The sequence below is a fragment of the Oncorhynchus gorbuscha genome, unplaced genomic scaffold (genome assembly GCF_021184085.1).
Source record: "Oncorhynchus gorbuscha isolate QuinsamMale2020 ecotype Even-year unplaced genomic scaffold, OgorEven_v1.0 Un_scaffold_5062, whole genome shotgun sequence".
Lineage (NCBI taxonomy): Eukaryota > Metazoa > Chordata > Actinopteri > Salmoniformes > Salmonidae > Oncorhynchus > Oncorhynchus gorbuscha.
In genome coordinates, this window is record NW_025748949.1 from 1 (window position 1) to 15,000 (window position 15,000).

The 15,000-nt window shown below is 41.2% G+C and overlaps 1 pseudogene; it reads right to left on the reverse strand.

The window, feature by feature from the left end:
• Window positions 1–10,408: 10,408 nt before the first annotated feature.
• LOC124028934 overlaps window positions 10,409–15,000 on the reverse strand; it is a 13,832-nt pseudogene continuing 9,240 nt past the window's right edge.

The window sequence follows — 15,000 nt, forward strand, 5'->3', positions numbered from 1 at the left end:
CTGACTGATAAACCTAATGACGTGTCTGACTGGACCTAATGATCGTGTCTGATAAACCTAATGATGTGTCTGTCTGATAAACCTAATGATGTGTCTGACTGATAAACCTAATGATGTGTCTGATAAACCTAATGATGTGTCTGACTGATAAACCTAATGATGTGTCTGTCTGATAAACCTAATGATGTGTCCTGATAAACCTAATGATGTGTCTGATAAACCTAATGATGTGTGTCTGATAAACCTAATGATGTGTCTGATAAACCTAATGATGTGTCTGATAAACCTAATGATGTGTCTGATAAACCTAATGATGTGTCTGATAAACCTAATGATGTGTCTGATAAACCTAATGATGTGTCTGATAAACCTAATGATGTGTCTGTCTGATAAACCTAATGATGTGTCTGATAAACCTAATGATGTGTCTGACTGATAAACCTAATGATGTGTCTGACTGATAAACCTAATGATGTGTCTGACTGATAAACCTAATGATGTGTCTGTCTGATAAACCTAATGATGTGTCTGTCTGATAAACCTAATGATGTGTCTGACTGATAAACCTAATGATGTGTCTGACTGATAAACCTAATGATGTGTCTGACTGATAAACCTAATGATGTGTCTGACTGATAAACCTAATGATGTGTCTGACTGATAAACCTAATGATGTGTCTGACTGATAAACCTAATGATGTGTCTGACTGATAAACCTAATGATGTGTCTGACTGATAAACCTAATGATGTGTCTGACTGATAAACCTAATGATGTGTCTGACTGATAAACCTAATGATGTGTCTGACTGATAAACCTAATGATGTGTCTGACTGATAAACCTAATGATGTGTCTGACTGATAAACCTAATGATGTGTCTGACTGATAAACCTAATGATGTGTCTGACTGATAAACCTAATGATGTGTCTGACTGATAAACCTAATGATGTGTCTGACTGATAAACCTAATGATGTGTCTGACTGATAAACCTAATGATGTGTCTGACTGATAAACCTAATGATGTGTCTGACTGATAAACCTAATGATGTGTCTGACTGATAAACCTAATGATGTGTCTGACTGATAAACCTAATGATGTGTCTGACTGATAAACCTAATGATGTGACTGATAAACCTAATGATGTGACTGATAAACCTAATGATGTGACTGATAAACCTAATGATGTGACTGATAAACCTAATGATGTGACTGATAAACCTAATGATGTGACTGATAAACCTAATGATGTGACTGATAAACCTAATGATGTGACTGATAAACCTAATGATGTGTCTGATAAACCTAATGATGTGTCTGATAAACCTAATGATGTGTCTGATAAACCTAATGATGTGTCTGTCTGATAAACCTAATGATGTGTCTGTCTGATAAACCTAATGATGTGTCTGTCTGATAAACCTAATGATGTGTCTGATAAACCTAATGATGTGTCTGATAAACCTAATGATGTGTCTGATAAACCTAATGATGTGTCTGATAAACCTAATGATGTGTCTGATAAACCTAATGATGTGTCTGATAAACCTAATGATGTGTCTGACTGATAAACCTAATGATGTGTCTGACTGATAAACCTAATGATGTGTCTGATAAACCTAATGATGTGTCTGATAAACCTAATGATGTGTCTGACTGATAAACCTAATGATGTGTCTGACTGATAAACCTAATGATGTGTCTGACTGATAAACCTAATGATGTGTCTGATAAACCTAATGATGTGTCTGATAAACCTAATGATGTGTCTGACTGATAAACCTAATGATGTGTCTGATAAACCTAATGATGTGTCTGACTGATAAACCTAATGATGTGTCTGACTGATAAACCTAATGATGTGTCTGACTGATAAACCTAATGATGTGTCTGACTGATAAACCTAATGATGTGTCTGACTGATAAACCTAATGATGTGTCTGATAAACCTAATGATGTGACTGATAAACCTAATGATGTGACTGATAAACCTAATGATGTGACTGATAAACCTAATGATGTGACTGATAAACCTAATGATGTGTCTGATAAACCTAATGATGTGTCTGATAAACCTAATGATGTGTCTGATAAACCTAATGATGTGTCTGTCTGATAAACCTAATGATGTGTCTGTCTGATAAACCTAATGATGTGTCTGATAAACCTAATGATGTGTCTGATAAACCTAATGATGTGTCTGATAAACCTAATGATGTGTCTGATAAACCTAATGATGTGTCTGATAAACCTAATGATGTGTCTGATAAACCTAATGATGTGTCTGATAAACCTAATGATGTGTCTGATAAACCTAATGATGTGTCTGATAAACCTAATGATGTGTCTGACTGATAAACCTAATGATGTGTCTGACTGATAAACCTAATGATGTGTCTGTCTGATAAACCTAATGATGTGTCTGATAAACCTAATGATGTGTCTGACTGATAAACCTAATGATGTGTCTGACTGATAAACCTAATGATGTGTCTGATAAACCTAATGATGTGTCTGATAAACCTAATGATGTGTCTGACTGATAAACCTAATGATGTGTTTGATAAACCTAATGATGTGTTTGATAAACCTAATGATGTGTCTGATAAACCTAATGATGTGTCTGATAAACCTAATGATGTGTCTGACTGATAAACCTAATGATGTGTCTGACTGAAACCTAATGATGTGTCTGACTGATAAACCTAATGATGTGTCTGATAAACCTAATGATGTGTCTGATAAACCTAATGATGTGTCTGATAAACCTAATGATGTGTCTGTCTGATAAACCTAATGATGTCTGTCTGATAACCTAATGATGTGTCTGATAAACCTAATGATGTGTCTGATAAACCTAATGGATGTGTCTGATAAACCTAATGATGTGTCTGATAAACCTAATGATGTGTCTGATAAACCTAATGATGTGTCTGATAAAACCTAATGATGTGTCTGACTGATAAACCTAATGATGTGTTTGATAAACCTAATGATGTGTCTGGATAAAACCTAATGATGTTCCGACTGATAAACCTAATGATGTGTCTGACTGATAACCAATGAGCTGCAACCCAACAGATGCGTCTGACTGATAAACTCCACGATGTGTTCGACTGATAAACCTAATGATGTGTCTGATAAACCTAATGATGCGTCTGACTGATAAATCCAATGATGTCTGACTGATAAACCTAATGATGTGTCTGATAAACCTAATGATGTGTCTGACTGATAAACCTAATGATGTCTGATAAACCTAATGATGTCTGATAAACCTAATGATGTGTCTGATAAACCTAATGATGTGTCTGTCTGATAAACCATGATGCGGCCTGTTCGATAAACCCAACAGATGTGTCTGATAAACCTAATGATGTGTCTGATAAACCTAATGATGTGTCTGATAAACCTAATGATGTGTCGATAAACCTAATGATGTGTCTGAGTAAACCTAATGATGTGTCTGATAAACCTAATGATGTCTGACTGATAAACCAGATGTGTCTGACGGATAAACCTAATGATGTCTGATAAACCTAATGATGTGTCTGACTGATAAACCTATGATGTGTCTGATAAACCTAACGATGTGTCTGACTGATAAACCTAATGATGTTCGATAAAACCTAATGATATTGTCGACTGATAAACCTAATGATGTGTCACAGTAAACCTAATGATGTGTTTGATAAACCTAATGATGTGTCTGATAAGCCTAATGATGTGTCTCTGATAAACCTAATGATGTGTCTGATAAACCTAATGATGTGTCTGACTGATAAACCTAATGATGTGTCTGACTGATAAACCTAATGATGTGACTGATAAACCTAATGATGTGTCTGTCTATAAACCTAATGATGATAAACCTAATGATGTGTCTGTCTGATAAACCTAATGATGTCTGACTGATAAACTGTCTGATAAACCTAATGATGTGTCTGATAAACCTAATGATGTGTCTGATAAACCTAATGATGTGTCTGATAAACCTAATGATGTGATAAACCTAATGATGTGTCTGATAAACCTAATGATGTGTCTGTCTGATAAACCTAATGATGTGTCTGACTGATAAACCTGATGTGTTTGATAAACCTAATGATGTGTCTGACTGATAAACCTAATGATGTACCTGATAAACCTAGCCAATGATGTGTCTGACTGATAAACCTAATGATGTGTGACTGATAAGCCCACGATGTGTCTGACTGATAAACCTAATGATGATACATGACTGATAAACCTAATGATGTGTCTGACTGATAAACCTAATGATGTCTGACTGATAAACTGATACTGATAAACCTAATGATGTGTCTAATAAACCTAATGATGTGTGACTGATAAACCTAATGATGTGTCTGACTGATAAACCTAATGATGTGTCTGACTGATAAACCCCTAATGATGTGTCTGACTGATAAACCTAATGATGTGTCTGACTGATAAACCTAATGATGTGTCTGACTGATAAACCTAATGATGTGTCTGACTGATAAACCTAATGATGTGTCTGACTGATAAACCTAATGATGGGTTTGACTGATAAACCTAATGATGTGACTGATAAACCTAATGATGTGTCTGATAAACCTAATGATGTGACTGATAAACCTAATGATGTGACTGATAAACCTAATGATGTGTCTGATAAACCTAATGATGTGTCTGATAAACCTAATGATATTGTCCTGATAAACCTAATGATGTCTGATAAACCTAATGATGTGTCTGATAAACCTAATGATGTGTCTGTCTGATAAACCTAATGATGTGTCTGACTGAGTAAACCTAATGATGTGTTTGATAAACCTAATGATGTGTCTGACTGATAAACCTAATGATGTGTCTGATAAACCTAATGATGTGTCTGACTGATAAACCTAATGATGTGTCTGACTGATAAACCTAATGATGTGTCTGATAAACCTAATGATGTGTGTCTGATAAACCTAATGATGTGTCTGACTGATAAACCTAATGATGTGTCTGACTGATAAACCTAATGATGTGTCTGATAAACCTAATGATGTGTCTGATAAACCTAATGATGTGTGACTGATAAACCTAATGATGTATCCGACTGATAAACCTAATGATGTCTGACTGATAAACCTAATGATGTCTGATTGATAAAGCCTAATGACGGGTGTCTGATAAACCTAATGATGTGTAAACCTAATGACTGATAAACCTAATGATGTGTCTGACTGATAAACCTAATGATGTGTCTGATAAACCTAATGATGTGTCTGACTGATAAACCTAATGATGTGTCTGACTGATAAACCTAATGATGTGTCTGATAAACCTAATGATGTGACTGATAAACCTAATGATGTGACTGATAAACCTAATGATGTGACTGATAAACCTAATGATGTGACTGATAAACCTAATGATGTGTCTGATAAATCCTAATGATGTGTCTGACTGATAAACCTAATGATGTGTCTGACTGAGAACCCAATGATGTGTCTGGATAAACCTAAATGATGTGTCTGACTGATAAACCTAATGATGGTCTGACTGATAAACCTACCACGTGCCTGACTGATAAACCTAATGATGTGTCTGATAAACCAATGATGTGTCTGACTGATAAACCAACATGTCTGACTGATAAACCTAATGATGTGTCTGACTGATAAACCTAATGATGTGTCTGACTGATAAACCTAATGATGTGTCTGACTGATAAACCTAATGATGTGTCTGACTGATAACACGATGTGTCTCTGATAAACCTAATGATGTGTCTGACTGATAAACCTAATGATGTGTCTGACTGATAAACCTAATGATGTGTCTGATAAACCTAATGATGTGTCTGATAAACCTAATGATGTGTCTGTCTGATAAACCTAATGATGTGTCTGTCTGATAAACCTAATGATGTGTCTGTCTGATAAACCTAATGATGTGTCTGTCTGATAAACCTAATGATGTGTCTGTCTGATAAACCTAATGATGTGTCTGACTGATAAACCTAATGATGTGTCTGACTGATAAACCTAATGATGTGTCTGACTGATAAACCTAATGATGTGTCTGACTGATAAACCTAATGATGTGTCTGACTGATAAACCTAATGATGTGTCTGACTGATAAACCTAATGATGTGTCTGACTGATAAACCTAATGATGTGTCTGACTGATAAACCTAATGATGTGTCTGACTGATAAACCTAATGATGTGTCTGACTGATAAACCTAATGATGTGTCTGATAAACCTAATGATGTGTCTGATAAACCTAATGATGTGTCTGATAAACCTAATGATGTGTCTGACTGATAAACCTAATGATGTGTCTGATAAACCTAATGATGTGTCTGACTGATAAACCTAATGATGTGTCTGACTGATAAACCTAATGATGTGTCTGACTGATAAACCTAATGATGTGTCTGACTGATAAACCTAATGATGTGTCTGACTGATAAACCTAATGATGTGTCTGTCTGATAAACCTAATGATGTGACTGATAAACCTAATGATGTGTCTAATAAACCTAATGATGTGTCTGATAAACCTAATGATGTGTCTGACTGATAAACCTAATGATGTGTCTGACTGATAAACCTAATGATGTGTCTGACTGATAAACCTAATGATGTGTCTGACTGATAAACCTAATGATGTGTCTGACTGATAAACCTAATGATGTGTCTGACTGATAAACCTAATGATGTGTCTGACTGATAAACCTAATGATGTGTCTGACTGATAAACCTAATGATGTGTCTGTCTGATAACCTAATGATGTGTCTGTCTGATAAACCTAATGATGTGTCTGACTGATAAACCTAATGATGTGTCTGGACTGATAAACCTAATGATGTGTCTGACTGATAAACCTAATGATGTGTCTGATCAAACCTAATGATGTGTCTGACTGATAAACCTAATGATGTGTCTGACTGATAAACCTAATGATGTGTCTGACTGATAAACCTAATGATGTGTCTGACTGATAAACCTAATGATGTGTCTGACTGATAAACCTAATGATGTGTCTGACTGATAAACCTAATGATGTGTCTGATAAACCTAATGATGTGTTCGATAAACCTAATGATGTGTCTGATAAACCTAATGATGTAGTCTGACTGATAAACCTAATGATGTGTCTGATAAACCTAATGATGTGTCTGACTGATAAACCTAATGATGTGTCTGACTGATAAACCTAATGATGTGTCTGACTGATAAACCTAATGATGTGTCTGACTGATAAACCTAATAATGTGTCTGACTGATAAAAACCTAATAATGTGTCTGACTGATAAACCTAATGATGTGACTGATAAACCTAATGATGTGTCTGATAAACCTAATGATGTGTCTGATAAACCTAATGATGTGTCTGACTGATAAACCTAATAATGTGTCTGACTGATAAACCAATGATGTCTGATAAACCAATGATGTGTCTGACTGATAAACCTAATGATGTGTCTGACTGATAAACCTAATGATGTGCTGACTGATAAACCTAATGATGTGTCTGATAAACCTAATGATGTGTCTGATAAACCTAATGATGTCTGACTGATAAACCTAATGATGTGTGACTGATAAACCTAATGATGTGTCTCTGATAAACCTAATGATGTGACTGATGATAAACCTAATGATGTCTGACTGATAAACCTAATGATGTGTCTGACTGATAAACCTAATGATGTGTCTGACTGATAAACCTAATGATGTGTCTGATAAACTCATGATGTGTCTGACTGATAAACCTAATGATGTGTCTGACTGATAAACCTAATGATGTGTCTGACCGATAAACCTAATGATGTGTCTGACTGATAAACCTAATGATGTGTCTGACTGATAAACCTAATGATGTGTCTGACTGATAAACCTAATGATGTGTCTGATAAACCTAATGATGCTGATAAACCTAATGACCGATAAACCTAATGATGTAAATCTGACTGATAAACCTAATGATGTGTCTGATAAACCTAATGATGTGTCTGACTGATAAACCTAATGATGTGTCTGATAAACCTAATGATGTGTCTGACTGATAAAACCTAATGATGTGTCTGACTGATAAACCTAATGATGTGTCTGACTGATAAACCTAATGATGTGTCTGATAAACCTAATGATGTGTCTCTGATAAACCTAATGATGTGTCTAATGACTGGATAAACCTAATGATGTGTCTGATAAACCTAATGATGTGTCTGATAAACCTAATGATGTGTCTGACTGATAAACCTAATGATGTCTGATAAACCTAATGATGTGTCTGTCTGATAAACCTAATGATGTGTCTGATAAACCTAATGATGTGTCTGTCTGATAAACCTAATGATGTGTCTGATAAACCTAATGATGTGTCTGATAAACCTAATGATGTGTCTGTCTGATAAACCTAATGATGTGTCTGTCTGATAAACCTAATGATGTCTGATAAACCTAATGATGTGTCTGATAAACCTAATAATGTGTCTGACTGATAAACCTAATGATGTGTGTGTCTGATAAACCTAATGATGTGTCTGATAAACCTAATGATGTCTGTCTGATAAACCTAATGATGTGTCTGACTAAAACCTAATGAATGATAAACCTAATGATGTGTCTGACTGATAAACCTAATGATGTGTCTGACTGATAAACCTAATGATGTGTCTGATAAACCTAATGATGTGTCTGATAAACCTAATGATGTGTCTGACTGATAAACCTAATGATGTGTCTGATAAACCTAATGATGTGTCTGATAAACCTAATGATGTGTCTGTCTGATAAACCTAATGATGTGTCTGATGTGTCTGATAAACCTAATGATGTGTCTGATAAACCTAATGATGTGACTGATAAACCTAATGATGTGTCTGATAAACCTAATGATGTGTCTGATAAACCTAATGATGTGTGACTGATAAACCTAATGATGTGTCTGATAAACCTAATGATGTGTCTGATAAACCTAATGATGTGTCTGATAAACCTAATGATGTGTCTGATAAACCTAATGATGTGTCTGATAAACCTAATGATGTGTCTGATAAACCTAATGATGTGTCTGATAAACCTAATGATGTGTCTGATAAACCTAATGATGTGTCTGATAAACCTAATGAAATGTGTCTGATAAACCTAATGATAAACCTAATGATGTGTCTGACTGATAAACCTAATGATGTGTCTGACTGATAAACCTAATGATGTGTCTGACTGATAAACCTAATGATGTGTCTGATAAACCCTAATGATGTCTGTCTGATAAACTAATGATGTGTCAAATAAACCTAATGATGTGTCTGATAAACCTAATGGTAACTGGTCCGCAACAAATTTTCTAAAGGAAACCATGGGGTGGTGGTGTGTAATGGTGTGATTTGTGTGTGATAGTGTAGTAGTGTAATTGTGTGTGTGTAGTAGTGTAAATTGGGGCTAGCATTGGATTTGGCGCGTTGGACTAGTAACTGAAAGGATTTGCTAGATGGAATCCCCCAAGCTGACAAGGTAAAAATCTGTCATTCTGCCCCCTGAACAAGGAACCCACTGTTCCGAGGCCAGTTAACCCACTGTTCCGAGGCCAGTTAATCCACTGTTCCGAGGCCAGTTAACCCACTGTTCCGAGGCCCGTTAACCCACTGTTGAACAGCTCCCACTGGGTGCCAGTTAACCCACTGTTCCGAGGCCAGTTAACCCTGTTCCGAGGCCAGTTAACCCACTGTTCCGAGGCCAGTTAACCCACTGTTCCGAGGCCAGTTAACCCACTGTTCCGGGAGGCCAGTTAACCCACTGTTCTAAAGCAGTTAGCCCTGTTCCTAGGCCAGTTGCCCACTGTTCCTAGACCCAGTTAACACTGTTCCCTAGACCCAGTTAACCCACTGTTGCTAGACCAGTTAACCCACTGTTCCTAGACCAGTTAACCCACTGTTCCTAGACCAGTTAACCCACTGTTCCTAGACCAGTTAACCCACTGTTCCTAGACCAGTTAACCCACTGTTCCTAGACCAGTTAACCCACTGTTCCTAGACCAGTTAACCCACTGTTCCTAGACCAGTTAACCCACTGTTCGAGGTCAGTTAACACCAATGTAACGACTCTAGGTCAATTGTGTCGCCCCATTGACCTCGCGGCCGGCTGCTATGACAGAGCCTGGGCTCGAACCAGAGTCTCTGGTGGCACAGCTAGCACTGTGAATCGTTGTTAAATAATTTAAATAAATAAAACATTTAAAGGGTGTGTATAGTAGTATAATTGTCTGTGTGTGAGGCTTTACCTCCAGAGTTGAGGTATCTCTTCCCAGTGTGTAGCAATGTAATTCTGCGTGTGTGTATGTGTGTGTTTTTACCTCCAGAGTTGAGGGTATCTCTTCCTGGTGTGTAGTAGTGTGTGTGTGTGTGTATGTGTGTTTGCCTCCCAGAGTTGAGGTATCTCTTCCAGTGTGGACAGGGGGTATTTGGGGGCTAGTTTCTGGTCAGGCCAACAGAAGCCCTCGGCAGAGAACACCAGCCGATGACCCAGTCTGAAAACTTCCACAGCAACTCTTCTGGACCACTGGCTAGGATTACATCATAACTACAGAGGAAGAGGAGGGAGCCTTCATCATCCCCATCGTCATTCCAGGGGCCCCACCAGCCCACCTCATATTAGATCAAGCAGAGAGGGTGGGGCAACACCCAACCACAAGCAGCCCCCCTCCCCACAAAACACACAGAGAGAGAGATAGAAGAGGTCTCAGGAGTGTGTGTGTCGGTAGAACAAAGAATCGTTTCAAAAAGGGAGCGAGTAGAAGGAGGGAAGGCCAGAGGGACAGGAAAGGAGGAAGGACAGGAAGAGGAGGGAAGGACAGGGGACAGGGGACAGGAAGAGGAGGGAAGGACAGGAAGAGGAGGGAAGGACAGGAAGAGGAGGGAAGGACAGGAAGAGGAGGGAGACAGGAAGAGGAGGGAGACAGGAAGAGGAGGAAGGACAGGAAGAGGAGGAAGGACAGGAAAAGGAGGAAGGACAGGAAGAGGAGGAAGGACAGGAAGAGAGAGGGAAGGACAGGAAGACAGGAGGACAGGAAGCCAGAGGCTAGGACAGGACGTGAGTGTAGACAGGAAGAGAGGAAGGACCGGGAAGAGGAGGGAAGGACAGAGGACAGGAGTGCAGTGTAGACGTGCTAGTGAGCGTGCTAGTGCAGAGCGTGCTAGTGTAGACGTGCTAGTGTAGACAACACAAGCCAGTGTAGACGTGCTAGTGTAGACGTGCTAGTGTAGACGTGCTAGTATGGGTAGACAAGCTAGTGTAGACGTGCTAGTGCAGACGTGCTATGTAGACAACACAAGCTAGTAGAGCGTGCTAGTGTAGACGTGCTAGTGTAGCGTGCTAGTGTAGACAAACACAAGCTAGTGTAGACGTGCTAGTGTAGACGTGCTAGTGTAGGCGTGCTAGTGTAGACAACACAAGCCAGTGCAGACGTGCTAGTGTAGACGTGCTAGTGTAGACGTGCTAGTGTAGACGTGCTAGTGTAGACAACACAAGCTAGTGTAGACGTGCTAGTGTAGACGTGCTAGTGGAGACGTGCTAGTGTAGACGTGCTAGTGTAGACAACACAAGCTAGTGTAGACGTGCTAGTGTAGACAACACAAGCTAGTGTAGACGTGCTAGTGGAGACGTGCTAGTGTAGACAACACAAGCTAGTGTAGACGTGCTAGTGTAGACGTGCTAGTGGAGACGTGCTAGTGGAGACGTACTAGTGTAGACGTGCTAGTGTAGACGTGCTAGTGTAGACAACACAAGCTAGTGTAGACGTGCTAGTGGAGACGTGCTAGTGTAGACAACACAAGCTAGTGTAGACGTGCTAGTGTAGACGTGCTAGTGTAGACGTGCTAGTGTAGACAACACAAGCTAGTGGAGACATGCTAGTGTAGACGTGCTAGTGTAGACGTGCTAGTGTAGACGTGGTTAGTGTAGACAACACAATAGCTAGTGGAGACATGCTAGTGTAGACGTGCTAGTGTAGACAACACAAGCCAGTGTAGACAACATGTGTTACAGGGACCCACCTGTCCACAAACATAATGACCATGTCCTTCTAGTAGTGTAGATTCAGTGTAGACCCACCTGTCCACAAACATAATGACCATGTCCTTCTAGTGTAGACTAGTGTAGACCCACCTGTCCACAAAAATAATGACCATGTCTTCTAGTGTAGACTAGTGTAGACCCACCTGTCCACAAACATAATGACCATGTCCTTCTAGTGTAGACTAGTGTAGACCCACCTGTCCACAAAAATAATGACCATGTCCTTCTAGTGTAGACTAGTGTAGACTAGTGTAGACCCACCTGTCCACAAACATAATGACCATGTCCTTCTAGTGTAGACTAGTGTAGACTAGTGTAGACCCACCTGTCCACAAACATAATGACCATGTCCTTCTAGTGTAGACTAGTGTAGACCCACCTGTCCACAAACATAATGACCATGTCCTTCTTGGCAGAGTGTTTGAGGAGTTCTGTCTTCAGCCAGCGAACTTTCTGACCTCCTCCTACAGTACGAGCAACGTCTCCTCCCTTCCACTGTTCACCTAGACCCAGCACCTACACACACCGGATCACACACACACATATTTTACAGTGAATGTGTGTGTAGGTGTGTGTGTAGGTGTGGGAGTGTGTGTGTGTGTGTGTGTGTGTGTGTGTGTGTGTGTGTGTGTGTGTGTGTGTGTGTGTGTGTGTGTGTGTGTGTGTGTGTGTGTGTGTGTGTGTGTGTAGGTGTGTGTGTAGTGTGTGTGTAGGTGTGTGTGTGTGTGTAGGTGTGTAGGTGTGTGTAGGTGTGTGTAGGGTGTGTGTGTAGGTGTGTGTAGGTGTGTGTAGGTGTGTGTGTAGGTGTGTAGGTGTGTGTGTAGGTGTGTGTGTAGGTGTGTGTGTGTGTGTGTGTGTGTGTGTGTGTGTGTGTGTGTGTGTGTGTGTGTGTGTGTGTGTGTGTGTGTGTGTGTGTGTGTGTGTGTGTGGGGTGTGTGTGTGTAGGTGTGTGTGTGTGTAGGTGTGTGTGTAGGTGTGTAGGTGTGTGTGTGTGTAGGGTGTGTGTGTGTAGGTGTGTGTCTAGGGTATGGGAGTGTGTCTAGGTATGGGAGTGTGTCTAGGTATGGGAGTGTGTCTAGGTGTGGGAGTGTGTCTAGGAGTGGGGAGTGTGTCTAGGTATGGGAGTGTGTCTAGGTATGGGAGTGTGTCTAGGTGTGGAGTGTCTAGGAGTGGGAGTGTGTCTAGGGGTATGGGAGTGTGTCTAGGTATGGGAGTGTGTCTAGGTATGGGAGTGTGTCTAGGTATGGGAGTGTGTCTAGGTGTGGGAGTGTGTCTAGGTGTGGGGAGTGTGTCTAGGGTATGGGAGTGTGTCTAGGTATGGGGAGTGTGTCTAGGTATGGGAGTGTGTCTAGGGTGTGGGAGTGTGTCTAGGAGTGGGAGTGTGTCTAGGGTGTGGGAGTGTGTCTAGGTGTGGGAGTGTGTCTAGGTGTGGGAGTGTGTCTAGGGTGTGGGAGTGTGTCTAGGTGTGGGGAGTGTGTCTAGGTGTGGGAGTGTGTCTAGGTATGGGAGTGTGTCTTAGGTATGGGAGTGTGTCTAGGTATGGGAGTGTGTCTAGGTATGGGAGTGTGTCCAGGAGTGGGAGTGTGTCTAGGAGTGGGAGTGTGTCTAGGGTATGGGAGTGTGTCTAGGTATGGGAGTGTGTCTAGGTATGGGAGTGTGTCTAGGTATGGGAGTGTGTCTAGGGTATGGGAGTGTGTCTAGGGTATGGGAGTGTGTCCAGGTATGGGAGTGTGTCTAGGTGGGAGTGTGTCTAGGTATGGGAGTGTGTCTAGGTGTGGGAGTGTGTCTAGGTGTGGGGAGTGTGTCTAGTGGGAGTGTGTCTAGAGTGGGAGTGTGTCTAGGGAGTGGGGTGTGTATAGGTGTGGAGTGTGTCTAGGAGTGGGAGTGTGTCTAGGAGTGGGAGTGTGTCTAGGAGTGGGAGTGCGTGTCTAGAGTGGGAGTGTGTCTAGGGTATGGGGTGTGTCTAGGTATGGGAGTGTGTCTAGGTATGGGAGGTGTCTAGGAGTGGAGTGTCTAGTGTGGGAGTGTGTCTAGGTGTGGGAGTGTGCTCAGGTGTGGGAGTGTGTCTAGGTGTGGGAGTGTGTCTAGGTGTGGGAGTGTGTCTTAGGTGTGGGAGTGTGTCTAGGTGTGGGAGTGTGTCTAGGGTGGGAGTGTGTCTAGGTGTGGGAGTGTGTCTAGGGTGGGGGAGTGTGTCTAGGTGTGGGAGTGTGTCTAGGTGTGGGAGTGTGTCTAGGTGTGGGAGTGTGAGTGTGTCTAGGTGTGGGAGTGTGTCTAGGGTGTGGGAGTGTGTCTAGGTGTGGGAGTGTGTCTAGGGTGTGGGAGTGTGTCTAGGTGTGGGGAGTGTGTCTAGGTGTGGGAGTGTGTCTAGGTGTGGGAGTGTGTCTAGTGTGGGAGTGTGTCTAGGTGGAGTGTGTCTAGGTGTGGGAGTGTGTCTAGGTGTGGGGGAGTGTGTCTAGGTGTGGGAGTGTGTCTAGGTGTGGGAGTGTGTCTAGGTGTGGGAGTGTGTCTAGGGTGGGAGTGTGTCTAGGTGTGGGGAGTGTGTCTAGTGTGGGAGTGTGTCTAGGTGTGGGAGTGTGTCTAGGTGTGGGGAGTGTGTCTAGGTGTGGGAGTGTGTCTAGGGTGTGGAGTGTGTCTAGGTGTGGGAGTGTGTCTAGGGTGTGGGAGTGTGTCTAGGTATGGGAGTGTGTCTAGGTATGGGAGTGTGTCTAGGTATGGGAGTGTGTCTAGGTATGGAGTGTCTAGGTGTGGGAGGCTGTGTAGGTGTGGGGAGTGTGTGTGTGTGTAGGTGTTTAGGTGTGTGATGTTGAGGTGTCCTGTGTGAATCTAAGTGTGCTCTCTAATTCTCTCCTTCTCTCTTTCTTTTCTCTCTCTCGGAGGACCTGAGCCCTAGACCATGCCCCAGGACTACCTGACATGATGACTCCATGCTGTCCCCA